At 37.6% G+C, this 14,166-nt stretch overlaps 1 protein-coding gene across 1 annotated transcript in view; it reads left to right on the forward strand.

Annotated features, from left to right (window-relative positions):
- The window catches only part of na (sodium leak channel non-selective protein na), a 1,005,813-nt gene that overhangs the window by 290,530 nt on the left and 701,117 nt on the right, over window positions 1–14,166 (forward strand). The gene's annotated exons all lie outside the window — the stretch shown is intronic.

The raw sequence follows: 14,166 nt of genomic DNA on the forward strand, positions 1-14,166 counted from the left end.
GCTATGTGTTTAACATCTTATAAAGTTTCCCAATTTTGGGCATTTGAATCAAAGTTGTACTGGTGAAGATGCATATAGCAGTAACAGGAGGATAATTAAAGTTGTGTAAAATGGTTGAATGATGATTTGACTGAAGCAATCCAGAAGGCTTTATGGAGGTAATATAAAGTGGACAGCAATAAATTACAAGTTTATATTAGTCTCAGAAACAAGCTAGAAGGATAAGGAAAGAGACAACACAATAAGAGCAGCACATTACTGTGTTGCTCTTACTATGTTGTCTCTTTCCTTATCCTCCTTACGGCGATACTGTTGTGTACACTATCATTATACTATTGTGTATCATTATACAGCGATACTGTTGTGTACACTATCATTATACTGTTGTGTATAATGATAGTGTACACAACAGTATCGCCGTAAGAAATACGTAAACCATTTCTGAGTAGTACGTGAGCTGTTATATAGAATATCCAATTATTAGGCTCAGAAACAGGCTAGAAGGATAAGGAAAGAGACAAACACAGTAAGAGTAGCACATTTGGTCACTGAGATCAAGAAAAATCTGGATATATTGAATGCAGAAGGAAGATTGATTATGGGAAGATGATATTGATCATTAGACAGGATTATTAGCTAATAACTACGGTGAATATTTGTGAAAGTGTTTTCATTTGGTTTTAAATTAAATTAAAGATGCCAAGAAATTATATTCTTGTTTAACCCTTTGTCCAAATCTATGAAAATAAAGTTTGCATAATGTAAAGCACACATCCTTTCGGGTGTGTATAATGCTTTGCATTATGGGAGGAAGGGTCACTACCCCTTTTTTTTTTCTTTTGACCTTTATTAAGGTCAAAATTATTAAAGGATTTTTATTATTAAAAATTATTTAATTAATTAAAAAAATTTTAATTAAAATTTTTTAAATTAATTCATTTAATAATTTTAATTATTATTAAAATTATTAAAGGATTTCATACTGGTGAAAATGATTTTTTAACAGATCGGAGTAAGGATTAAATGGTGGAAGAAAGGCTGTTTCTAGAAGAAATGGATGAAAGAAAATGAGCAAGTAGGATATATTTGAGGTATCGGCAAACTCACTGTTAATAAGATACTGGAAAGTCTTAAGAGACTGGAGAGGGGATAAAGTCATAATATAAAGGGGATAAAGTAGGTAGGGCTCCAAAATTGTGAAGAAATTGGGAAGGAGGAAGTTACTACTTACCATTTATCAAGTTGAGACTCTTCCCAAATCTTTGCTATGGATAGATAGTCATTCTGATTTTAGTTTGGATGGTGTAGAGTGCTTCAGCACTTTCTTTAAACAACTGCTCAAACTTAAACAACACCAATATAACAGGTATGCATTGGATCTGAAAATATTGTGGTTGTCTACTCCATGCTGTGTCAGGCCAGATTTTTTAGTCTTACTGTGTGTGATGTAAGACTGGTGTTCCTGCAGTCATTTTTCAACAGAACATCCTATTTGTCCAAAGTAAGAGCACAGGCAGTCATATTCAGCCTGGTAAACACGAGGGAGGGAGAGAGGGGCACCTGTTTATCTTTTGTAGAGAGTAACAAGGAGGAGATTTTGTTAACAGGGAAGAATGTGGGAACTAAATTGTATCTTTAAGGATCTTTGCAATTGATTCAGAGATTCCTATGATATGTGGAATTGCAAGCCATACAGGATTGAGATTCCTAGGGACTTCTTCAGTCTTCTTCAAGGTGAAGCCACTCAGATTCTCTGGATTGAAGCAGATAATGCGTACTCTATTAAGTAAGGATTAAGTAAGGACAACTGAAGATCTCCTGTCAACCCCTTTCTTATATCATTAATGTATAGATTAAACAATAATGGTCCAAGGACTGATTCCTGGGGCACACCACTGGTCACCTTAAATCTGGAAGATCCACATCCCCCATATACCACTTTCTGATACCTGTCCATCAGCCATCCACTTTTCCAAGCCAATAGTTTATATTCCAATCCCATATTTTCTAGTTTATGCAACAGCCTTTCATGTTGTATTCTATCAAATGCTTTAGCAAAGTCCAGACAGTATCATAGTAAATCCATTGCCTTTACCAACTCAGCCATAACATTAGTCCCAATTGCGGAATTCTTATCTAAGTTATGCAACAGCTCTATAACCTCTTCTCAGTCACCTCTCTCTCTCTCTCTCTCTCTCTCTTCATCTGAAGTATTTTTAGCACTATACCCTACATTACATAAACCAGGTTGATAGGTCTTACTGAAGTAAGCACTTGTTATTTGAACTAACTCATTTGCTTCAAATACTAGGATACCATTTGCATTCAGTAAAGTTATTTTTTCATATTCATTATTTCTTTTACTTGGCTTACTGTCCAGCCAATTTCTTTTCATACTCCATCTTAGCTTTCTGTACAATACTCATAACTTTTCTGGAGCTTTAAATATTTCATAACTTCACTCACTCTTATTCTCATGTTATTATTTCCACATTGTCTTCTTATTTTGGATCTCTTCTGATTCTGATGGTGTCTCTGGTCTCTGCTTAAAACTTGTGCTTTAGAAATAATGCCTCTCATAATTTTGTACTCATTCACATGTATCCTAAGTATGGAAACTAGTCTATATTCCATTCCAAGTGGACAGATAAAAGCTAGCCATCAAGTTATTATCCCTTTGCATCAATTCTATTGAAAATGGAAGAAAATCATCAACAGTCATCTTCTTCACCAGCTGGAAGACCATCAGTTAATCAGTGATCACCAAATGGTTCCATCATTCTCAATCCACAGCATATCTTTATTATAACTAATTAATAACAGAATCATTTACATTAATTTAAATATTTTTATTTGTAGAATTTTTGGCTATTTTTCACAGCCATTTTCAATACAATTATAGGAAAAACTGTGATATAAAAGGGGAAAAGAAGAATAGACGGAAGTGGTGGGTACAGAGGAGAATAAAGTGGTGGAAATTGGAAGAGGAAGGACCAAGGAGGAATAAGTTTAAAGAAGAGGTATTGAAAGAAATGAAGTTACCAGAGGATGTGGAAGAATGGTGGGACGTTAATAGTCGGAATATTAGAAAAATTGGAGAAGAGGTGTTTGGTATAACATCAGGAAAGGGACCACCTGAGGATAAGAAGGCATGGTGGTGGAAAGAGGAGGTGCAGTTGGAGATCAAGGAAAAGAAAGAGGCAAAGAAAAAATGGGACATGACTGGAACTAGAGCCGACAAGGAGGCATATAAATTAGCAAAGAAAAATGCAAAGAGAGCTGTGGCAAGGGCGAAAGCGAGGGCAGTTGATGAGGTTTATGAAGAAGTGGAGAGAAACGGTGGCGAAGCTCAGTTGTTGAGAATAGCGAAAGCCAGAGATAAGGCCTCAAAAGACATAACATCAGGCAAGCAGATAAAGGATGCCTCAGGAGTAGTACTACAAGACGAGGACAAAATCAGAGGAAGATGGAAAGAATATTTCCGAAAACTACTAAATGAGGAGAATCCAAGAGAGAGGTGCGAGGATGGAGAGGTAAATGAGATACCGGTGCAACACATAAGTAGAGAGGAAGTGGTTTGGGTACTGAGAAAAATGAAGAATGGAAAGGCTGTGGGAGCAGACCAGATACCTGGGGAAGTGTGGAAAAGTTTGGGCAGTGAGGGCGTGGATATGTTATGGGATCTGATGTGTAAAATAGCCCAACAGGAAAAGATACCAGAGGAATGGAGGAAAAGTATTCTCGTCCCAATCTACAAAGGAAGAGGAGATGTTCAAGACTGTGGCAACTATAGAGGAATCAAGCTGATGTCACACACATTAAAAATATGGGAAAGAGTAATTGAAGCAAGGTTACGGCAGGAAACGAAAATTGGTGAGGAGCAGTTTGGATTTATGCCAGGAAGAGGGACAATGGATGCAATATTTGCACTAAGGCGATTGATGGAGAAACATAGAGAGATGCAAGTGGATCTGCACATGGTGTTTATAGACCTGGAAAAGGCATACGACAGAGTGGCCAGGCAGGAGGTATGGAGGTGTATGAGGAAGAAGGGGGGGGTGTCGGAGAAGTACGTGAGGTTGGTGAAGGAGATGTATGAGGGAACAGAAACTCAGGTCAGGTCTAGTGTCGGCATGACAGAAGGGTTCCCTATTGTCGTAGGGCTACACCAAGGGTCAGCTCTGAGCCCCTACCTCTTTGACCTGGTCGTGGATGTACTAGTGGAGGATGTCAAGAAGGAGGCACCATGGAGCAAGCTGTTTACCGATGACATTGTTCTATGCAAATCATCCCGAGAGAAGCTTGAAAATACCCTGGAAGAGTGGAGAAAGGCATTGGAGAAGAGCTGCATGAGAATTAAACGGGTGAAGACTGAATATATGTCAACAGGGAGTGACGAGGATATCGTCATACGACTCCAGGGTGAAAGGCTAATTTCAGGGAAAAAAGTCAAGTACCTTGGGTCGGTTGTTGAGAGGAATGGTGACCTGGATGATGAAATACAGCACCGAATAACATGCAGTTGGATGAATTGGAGGAAGATGAGCTGGGTCCTGTGCGACAAGAGAGTGAGTTGTAAGAGGAAAGGAAAGCTCTATGAGATGGTGGTGAGGCCGGCGATGCTCCACGGTGCGGAGACGTGGCCTATAACCAAGGCACAGGAGAGGAAGATGGAGGTAGCGGAGATGCGGATGTTGAGATGGATGAGTGGAGTGACAAAGAAGGACAGGATAAGGAATGACTACATCAGAGGGACGGTTAAGGTGGGACCAATTGGCAAGAAGATACAAGAAAGTAGGCTGAGGTGGTTTGGACATGTTGAGAGGAAGGGTGAGAAGTATGTTGGTAAATGAGTGGAGTATATGGAGTTGGAGGGAAGGAGGAAAAGAGGCTGGCCCAAGCTCAGGTGGAGGGATAAGATGACAGAGGATCTTAGGGAGAAAGGATGGAGTCCGAAGGATGCTCTGGACCGGAGAACTTGGAAGAGGAAGGTTAAAGATTGGTGCGCTGACCCCGTTTAACATGAGATAAGGCAGAGTGAAAGAAGAAGAATAGGAAAAACATCACAAAAATTTGTGATCATGTGAGAACATCAATTCAGTTAAAAGCATGTGATATTATATGCTCTATCAGCTGAAGAGGAATAGCTCCATCTGTATTAACAGATATCCAAAAATAATTACAATAAAAGAAATTAGTTAATAAAATATTTTTAAATATCAACAAATAATTAATTACAATTTACAGAACACATGATTGGCGCATATTAGTCAGTATAATTTGTATACCAAAATTAAGAAAGTGTAAGGCAATTATTTTTGTTAAGGCTTTGATTGTGAATGTGCACTTCACAGCTTTCTTTGTACAGTCTTTCCAGAAGAAAATAACTTTTATCTAACATTTTGATTTTATTCCATTGAGTCCTGTGTTTTTAGATATATGCATGGATTGCTAAACCAGATTTATTGAGTTCTTTAAGTGAAATAATAATAATAATAATAATAATAATAATAATAATAATTATCATTATTATTATTTATAATAATAATAATAATAATAATAATTATTATTATTATTGTTACAATAGTACAAAATCTTAATAGTACAATAATAATAATAATAATAATAATTATCATTATTATTATTTATAATAATAATAATAATAATAATAATTATTATTATTATTATTATTATTGTTATTATTATTATTATTATTATTGTACTATTAAGATCCCAAACCAGAGAAATAGAAACAAGAACTGTTACAGCAAGATAGTATCAGAGAACTATATCAAAGAAGACTTACAAATCATACGAAGAAAATAAATGAAGATACAGATATAGAAAATGAATGGCAAAACATTAACAAGCAGCATATAAAGCCATAAGAACAAAACTGCAAAGAAAAAGAAAAGGACTAAGAACCTGGAACCCAGCAATAGTCTTTAATAAAAATGAAAAAAGAAATATACCTTAAATGGTTAAGCAACAGAACCATAGGAAATGAAATAGAATATAAAAGAATCAGAACAATAACAAGAAGAGAAACCAGGAAATTCAGAAGACAAGACAGGGAAAAATTAGTAACAAGACTAGAGCATGACATAAATGAACCTCAACTAAAGAGCTATTAAAATCATTAAAAAAATGACTCAAGGAACAAAGGATAATCTACAATTAGAAGGCCTCTCCAAAAAAGAATGGACTAATCACTACACCCATCTTCTAAACAATAATAATCAAAATGAAATAAAACAAGTAATAAGTCAAGAAACAAATGAAGAACCAATACAGTAAAATGATCTAAGGAAAATATTGGAAAACTAAAAAATAGAAAAGTTACAGGGAAAGATGGAATAAATTCAGAACTATACCTATGCAGCTCTAAACCATTTCAATTATGATTAAGTAAATTTCTAAACACATTATGGGAAAACATTCCACAAGAATGGAAGACAGTGATAGTCATAAACATATTCAAAAAAAGGAAACAGAAAGGATTGCAGAAACTACAGAGGAATATCCTTATTAAATACATGCTATAAAATATATCTAGATATAATTAAAAGTAAATTAAACACCATGGGCCGAAGAAATTATTGGAGAAGAACAATGCGGCTTAAGGAAAGGAAGATCCTGAACAGATCCCACATTTACACATAAACAAATTATAGAAAAAAGAATAGAATTTAACCTGCCAACATCCTAGATTATGAGAAAGCATATGATCAAATCAACAGAACAAAATTAATCAATATACTGTATGAATTGAAAGCTCCACCTCAAACCACAAAAGCAATAGCAAATATAATGGAAGAAAGCTATGTTAAAATTAAAATTAATAATGAAACAACCGAAAAAATTAAAACGAATAGAGGTCTTATTCAAGGAAATTGATTATCACCAATACTCTTCAATATATATATATACAGGGTGTTCGGGATAAATTTGACAATTTCGTAAGGAAAAAGAAAATCTTCTTTGTATCTATTAAATTTAATGAATTGACAAAAAAACATTACAGGCAGAGTTAATTACAATACTATCAACAAGATTTACTCAAAATAACCACCATTAGCATCGATCACAGCTTCAATTCTGCTTCGGAACCTCGAACAAGCTGATGCTACAGTCTCCCTGGGAAGGGCGGCAAAAACTGTTTTAATTTTATCCATTAACTGGGCTTTTGTATTACTGGAAGTGCGATTGGTGTCTTTTTCAACTGCGCCCCATACAAAATAATCCATGGGGTTAAGGTCTGGGGAGTTTGGAGGCCAAACATTTGGACTGGTGAAGTCGTAGAAATTTTCAGACAACCATTTTTGACTTTTCCCAGAGGTGTGGCAAGGGGCCGAATCCTGCTGCCATACATACGGCCTACCATTGGCTACCCTTGTTATCCAGGGCTTGACTACAGTTAGCAACTCCACGAACAAAGCCCGAATTCCAATGCCAGGGTTCTTCAACACCTGTTCCTGCAGATTTGCGAGGAATTCTGCTGTACGAACGCAATCAGATCGTCTGCTAGGGATCTTTCTTCTTGCTACATCCTCGTAGTCACCATTGCAAGTCTCTAGTTCATGCCTGATTGTTTTTACTGTATTCAGGGAGCATTGGGCAGCAGTCGTAATATCCTTATTTTGATGGCGGGCACGAATCATCATGATACAAGTTATTCTCTTCCATGATTCAGGTGGGTTCCAGCTATCCATCCTTTCTGACATCTTGTATATGAATGAAGAAGGGTCCAAACTTTTAAATGAAGAGAAGTGTGTGTTAATACATGTAACTTACGGAAAAATATAATTAATTATAAATATGTCAAATTTATCCCGAACACCCTGTATATGTGAAAAAAATTTCAAGAGAATGGGGGTAAAACAAAATCAAACTCCAGGATACAAAAGAGGAGGATATTTGTCTTTAGAAATGATAAGGAAGGTATTAAGTTTACAAACTAGATGGAAAGAGGCTTGTAAGTCAATCTGTCGAAGGTAGCCTTGCTATTTTTTCTTAAAGTCCTTCAACATGTTTAGGAGAACACTTGTTTTGCTAATCTTTCTTTGCCCATTCTGTTTAAGTGATCATACCACCTGAGTTTAGCTTTGCTAACACATTCCTGGATGCTGACAATGTCAAGTTCTTTCCTAATATCCTCGTTTTTAATATGCATGTAGCGATAAGGGAATGAAATTTCTAGAATTCTTGAGGGACAAATTTCTTAGGCAACGTGTAGTAGAGGGAACAAGAGGTTCAAGAGATTTGGATTTGGTCATAGCATCAGAAGAGCTGATAATAAGTGAGATGACATGTCTCCCACCAGATGGAGAGAGTGACCATGTGGTTTTGACTTGGAAGATGAATGGACATGCAGGAGTATCAAAGAGACAGGAACATATGTGAAATTATAAGGCAGGTGATTATAATAGTCTTAGATATCAACTTGGGGAAGTTTCATGGAGGGAGGAATTGGAAGGCGGGATATCATTAGTGCTTGGGAACTTGTGAAGGAATATTTGTTAGCAGCAATAGTAAGCTGTATTCCACAAGTGAAGAAGAGGACACAAGTTGGTGTAAAGTGGATGACAAACAATATTAAACAGAAGCTGCATGTCAAAAAGAGGCAATGGAAGAGATATAAGGAGGCAGGTGAAGAGCAGATGCATGAAGAATATAAGACACAGGCCAGGAGAGTGACTAGTATGGTAAGGAAGGCGAAACTGGAATATGAAAAGAGATTGGCCCTAAGATCCAAAGAAACTCCTACAGAATTTTTTAACTATGTGGTCAGTAGGAGGAGAAATTATTATGGAAGAATGACATTGTGGGATAAAAATTGGAATAGAGTGACTTATGCAGAGGAGATAGTGGAATTGTTCAATGAACACTTTATTCGTGTATTTCATCCTGGAGGAGTAAATTTTAATACTAGAGGGATAGGACAGTTTAGAGATGCCGAAGGAGAACGTGTTCCAAATACTGAGTATTCTGGATGTCAGTAAAGCTGTGGGACTGGATGGTATTTCACCACGAGTTTTGAGAGAATGTGCTAAGGAACTGACAGCTCCTTTGACCTGGCTTTTTTAATGAAAGTCTGGCTACGGGAAAGGTACCCAGGGAATGGAAGGAAGGCAAGATGATGCTATTGCATAAGGGCGGTAGCAGACTGGAAGTGTCTAATTATAAGCCAGTTTGTGTGTAATCAGTAGTTAACATCGTGGAGAAATTAGTTATGGACCATATACAACATTGTGCAGGTGAGGGTAATGTTATCTGACACAGTCAACATGGATTTGTGAGGGGGCGCTCTTGTTTTAGTAATATGCTAGCCTTTTATAATAAAGTTACAAGGACAGTAGATGAAGGGAAGGCATATACTGCCACTTTTTTGGATTTAGCGAAGGCATTTGACAGGGTGCCACATGATAAGTTGATATTTAAGTTGCAGCACATGGGTTTGGATGTCAGGTTGGTCAACTGGATTCAGGATTGGCTGTCCGATATGTATCAGAGAGTTGTGTATGGTGGGGGCAGTTTCAAGGAGACAAGTGGGGTCCCACAGGGTTCAGTACTGGGACCTATATTGTTTAACCTTTATATATATAACATTGTCAGAGGATCGCAGGGGGATATTCAGTTGTTTGCGGATGATGTGAAGCTGGGAAGGGTTATTAGTAATAGTACAGATGTGGTAGGCATGCAAGAGGATTTGAATAAGCTAGACAGATGGACAAATGAATGGTATTGTTGGTTTAATGCAACAAAATGTAAGGTCCTGAGGTTTGGGACACTCGTACTCTATTGGAGGAGATATACTGGAGGAAGGAAGTAAGGGAGACAAGAGATTTGGGATTGATAATTGATAGAAACCTGAACTTCAACGGACATATTGCAAAATTGGTGCAGATGACACAGAGGATTGCTGTAATAATTAGAAGGACATTGACCTGCAGAGATAAAAGAGTTATTATTTTTTTATGAGTTATCATTCCGTTGTATAAGACCCTGATTAGACCACACTTAGACTATTGTTCTCAGATTTAGCCAGGATTTGAAGGAGATAAATTAACTGTGGAAAGGGTACAGAGGCAGATAACAAAGACAGTTTCAAGACTGTACAATGTTAGTTATGAGGATCAACTCTGGGGATGTAGACTGCAGAGTTTGGTGGATAGAAGAAGGAGAGGTGATATGATTGAGACATTTAAACTGTTGAGAGGTGGTTACAGGTTTGACATTGGGGAGTTCTTTCGCTTGGTTGAACAGCAGGGAGTGATGACAAGGAGCCATCTCTGGAAGTTATGAAAGGAAACTGTGAGCAAGAGGGTGAGGAGTGGTTTCTTTGCATGGAGGGTGGTTTGAACCGTCGAATGCATTGTCTGATAGACTGGTGAGAGTGAGAACGGTCAATGAGTTTAAGGAGTGCTATGTTAGACTTTGTGTTTCCTAGGAGGGACCTAGGAAATAGGTCCCTCCTAGGAAATAAGTGGATGTGGCGTTTGCATACCACGCCGCTTGGCTGCACGAAGGAAGACTTGGTTTCGAGTCTGGTCGGCGACTAGAGGAAATTTTTCTAAGCCTTTTTTTGACTGGTTCCCGAGTCAGTCGATCTCTGGTACGGGCAAGCAGGTTTTTCCTCCCGGAAACTTGGGTTTTGCGTCCCGTAAGCTCAAGAAAATCGACCGTAGAACCCACATTATTTCAGACATTAAATACGAGTGTTAGGGACCACGAGATGGCGGCACCTGTAGAGTTGTCTCTCTTCACTGTCGTGCCACTTAATTAGATAGCCTTGAGCCAGCTATCTCTGATTGGGTACCAGTGGAGATTGAACTGCCCACTCAGTCTCCAAAAGTTAGATAGGGCTTAAAATGGCCTCGTCTACTCCCTATATATACGGGAATAAAAAGGCATTAGCTGATTTTTTTTTTTTTAAGATAAATCAAAGTAAAATGTCATATAAACAAAAATACATGCCAAAGAATTGTTATTTTTGAAACGGGGTCGGATTTTAGATAAACAAACATGGATTTCATCTTCAACAGAAAGGAGACGATTTCTGTCTTTGCTCTTAATACTTGTCAAACAAAGAAAAGCTTGCTCACACATGTAAGACGTTGAAAACTGCAGCAATATATTTATTGCTTTCCTATGAATAGTAGGATACTCTTCTTTAACAGAACACGAGAACTTGTCCAGGGATAGGTCAGTAAATCTCATCTTGAATGTATTATCAGATTGCAGCCCACAAAGTTCTTCCTCTTCTCGACTTGCCATATAATAAGTGCATCACGGACAGCATTGCCTCATATCCTAGGGAGTCTAACTCGAACTCAAATTTATTCCTTTCAGAGACGTTTATTATTTTTTTCCACTGTTTAAGTTCATTTATTTGTTACTGCTATTCATTATTATTTCTTGTGGAATCCCGGTTGAGAAACACTGATCTAGACCATCGGTTCCCAATCGGTGGTATGCATGCCCCCAGTGGTACATGCTGTGCCATTCAAGGGTACACCAAAAATAATCAGTAATGGTGGAAAAACGGATTTTGAGGCACTGAACAAAAGTGTCAGTATTTAAAAACAGCTATTTTAAAAACAAGGGGTACAATTTATAGAAATGGGTTTAAAATGGGTACACAACTGGAAAAAGGTTGGGAACCCCTGATCTAGACCCATGTATTCACAAGCATATAATGATTTCTATTACTGCAATATTTTATTATTATTATTATTATTATTATTATTATCATCCAAGACCCCATGGAGTCAAAGACTCATCTGGGAAGTCCTTTTATCATACACAGAGCTCATCATACCATGCTTTAAACATACTCAATTCTCTGCAGACACCACTCTCCCAGGCAAGACATTCCAATCATTCACAACTCTGCATGAAAAAAACCTACTTCTCATTCCCCTAATCACACCCTCTTTATACAGTTTCCAGGGATGACCTCTGGTTCTCCCCTGATCTCCCATTATTTTCTGTAGAACCTTTCCAACATTGATCCAGTAACAACCCGTTACTAACTTGTAGGTCTCTATCATATCTCCCCTCTTCTTCCTGTCCACAAGACCCTGCAAATTGCATCTTCTCAATCTTTCCTCACTTGACATCCCAGAGGTTAGAAACTACCTTAGTCAGTCGCCTCTGGACCCTTTTCAACATCTCTTCATCCTTCTGAAAAACCAGGTGACCAAATCTGGGCACAATAGTTCATGTGTGGCCTAATTAAAGCCTTATACAATGGAACAAGAATCTCCCTATTTCTACAAGTTTGTGTCCCTCTGCATCATTCCCAGAAGCCTTTGTGTTGTCTTCATAATTTTGGCAATGTTTCTCCTAAATTTCAGATCCTTATCCACTATCACCCGCTGATCTCTTATTTCCTCCACCTCCGACAATATATCCTCACCAAGCATAAATTCTGCATCCCATCTTTGTTTTCCAAATTTTAAAACCTTACATTTTGCAACATTGAACTCACATTCCCGAGCCCAATCACTCAATTTATTCAAATCTTCTTGTAAGACTACAACATCTTCTCTACTCTTCATGGTTTGTCCCAACCTTGCATCATCTGCAAACAACTGAATATCTCATCCAAATCTTCACCAATATCATTAATATACAAGTTAAACAGTCTTCTTCTTCTTCTTCAACCTTCTGGTTCTGTCCACTGCTGGACGAAGGTCTCCCCCATGATTTTCCAGATCATTCAGTTTTCTGCTTCTCCCATCCATCTCACTCCTGCAGTTTGTTCCAGTTCATCTCTCCACCTTCTTCTTCTCGGTCTTCCTCTTTGTCTTGCTCCATCCATTGGTCTCCACTCTGTTGTTTTTCTAGTCCATCTTCCGTCACTGCTTGCAATATGGCCAGCCCATCTCCACTTAGCCTGTTTAATGTATATTACAATATCCATGACACCTGTTTGAGATCTTATCCAGATATTTGTCTTCCTATCTCTTAATGTTATTTGTAGTATACTTCTTTCCATGCGATGTTATGTTGTTCTCAGCTTTTTGTTTAGGGCTTCTGTTAAAGGCCATGTTTCTCCTCCATATGTTAGGACAGGAAGTATGCACTGGTCGAAAGCTTTCCTTTTTAGACTCATAGGGATGTCACTTCTGAATATGTCTCTCATTTTCCCATAAGCTATCCATCCAAGGTGAATTCTTCGTTCAATCTCTTTTATTTGGCACTCCTCAAAGGATAACAGTTGGCCCAAATATACATATGAAGTAACTTGTTCTATTTCATGGTTTTCAACTTTGATAGTTGTATGGTTTATGTATTTATTCATCATTATTTTTGTTTTTTCTCTATTTATTTTTAATCCAATTACTCTGGAGACTTCATTTAGCTGTTTTAGCCTTTCTTCCAGATCTTCAAGATTATCTGCTATCAGGACAATATCATCTGCAAATTTCAGATGATGCAGCCTTTCTCCATTTATGTTTATTCCTTTTGTTCCCAATCAAGGCTTCTAAAGACTTCCTCTAGTGCAGCTGTAAATAATTTTGGAGATATGGTGTCGCCTTGCCGGATGCTTCTTTGCATTGGGAACTTTTCACTGTTTTTATATCATTTAATTACAGAAATTGCATTATTGTAAATATGTTTTAGTGTTTCATTATATGGTTTCTCAGTACCCTGGGTTTCAAGTGCTTTTAGTATTGCAGATGTTAAACAGTAATGGCCATGAAACAGACCCCCTGAGGCACATTACTAGTGACTTTCCTTTTCCTGGATATTGCTCCCCCATACACAACTTGGTCGATACCTATCAAATAGCCAGTCTCCAATCCAATGCACCAATCTAATATCCAACCCCATCTGCTCTAGTTTGACTATCAACTTATTATGCAGTACTCTATCAAAAGCCTTTGTGAAATCTAAGTATATTACTGTGTATCCTTCTCCTCTGACCAAGGAAGCAGTCACCTTATTGTAATAAGCAAGTAGATTACTAAAACATGACCTCCCTTTATCAAATCCTTGCTGTCCATCAAAGATAATACCATTGTTGTCAACCGAATTCTGGATCCTAGTTCTCACAAGCTTCTCCAACAACATAACCACACCTGACACACAGATAGGCCTATAGTTTGATGCTTGAGTTCTGTCACCTCATTTATGAAGTAGCACAATCTTGCCCTC

Source organism: Typopeltis vanoorti, chromosome 21 (genome assembly GCF_054136105.1).
Source record: "Typopeltis vanoorti isolate ZY-2024b chromosome 21, IOZ_Tvanoo_1.0, whole genome shotgun sequence".
Lineage (NCBI taxonomy): Eukaryota > Metazoa > Arthropoda > Arachnida > Uropygi > Thelyphonidae > Typopeltis > Typopeltis vanoorti.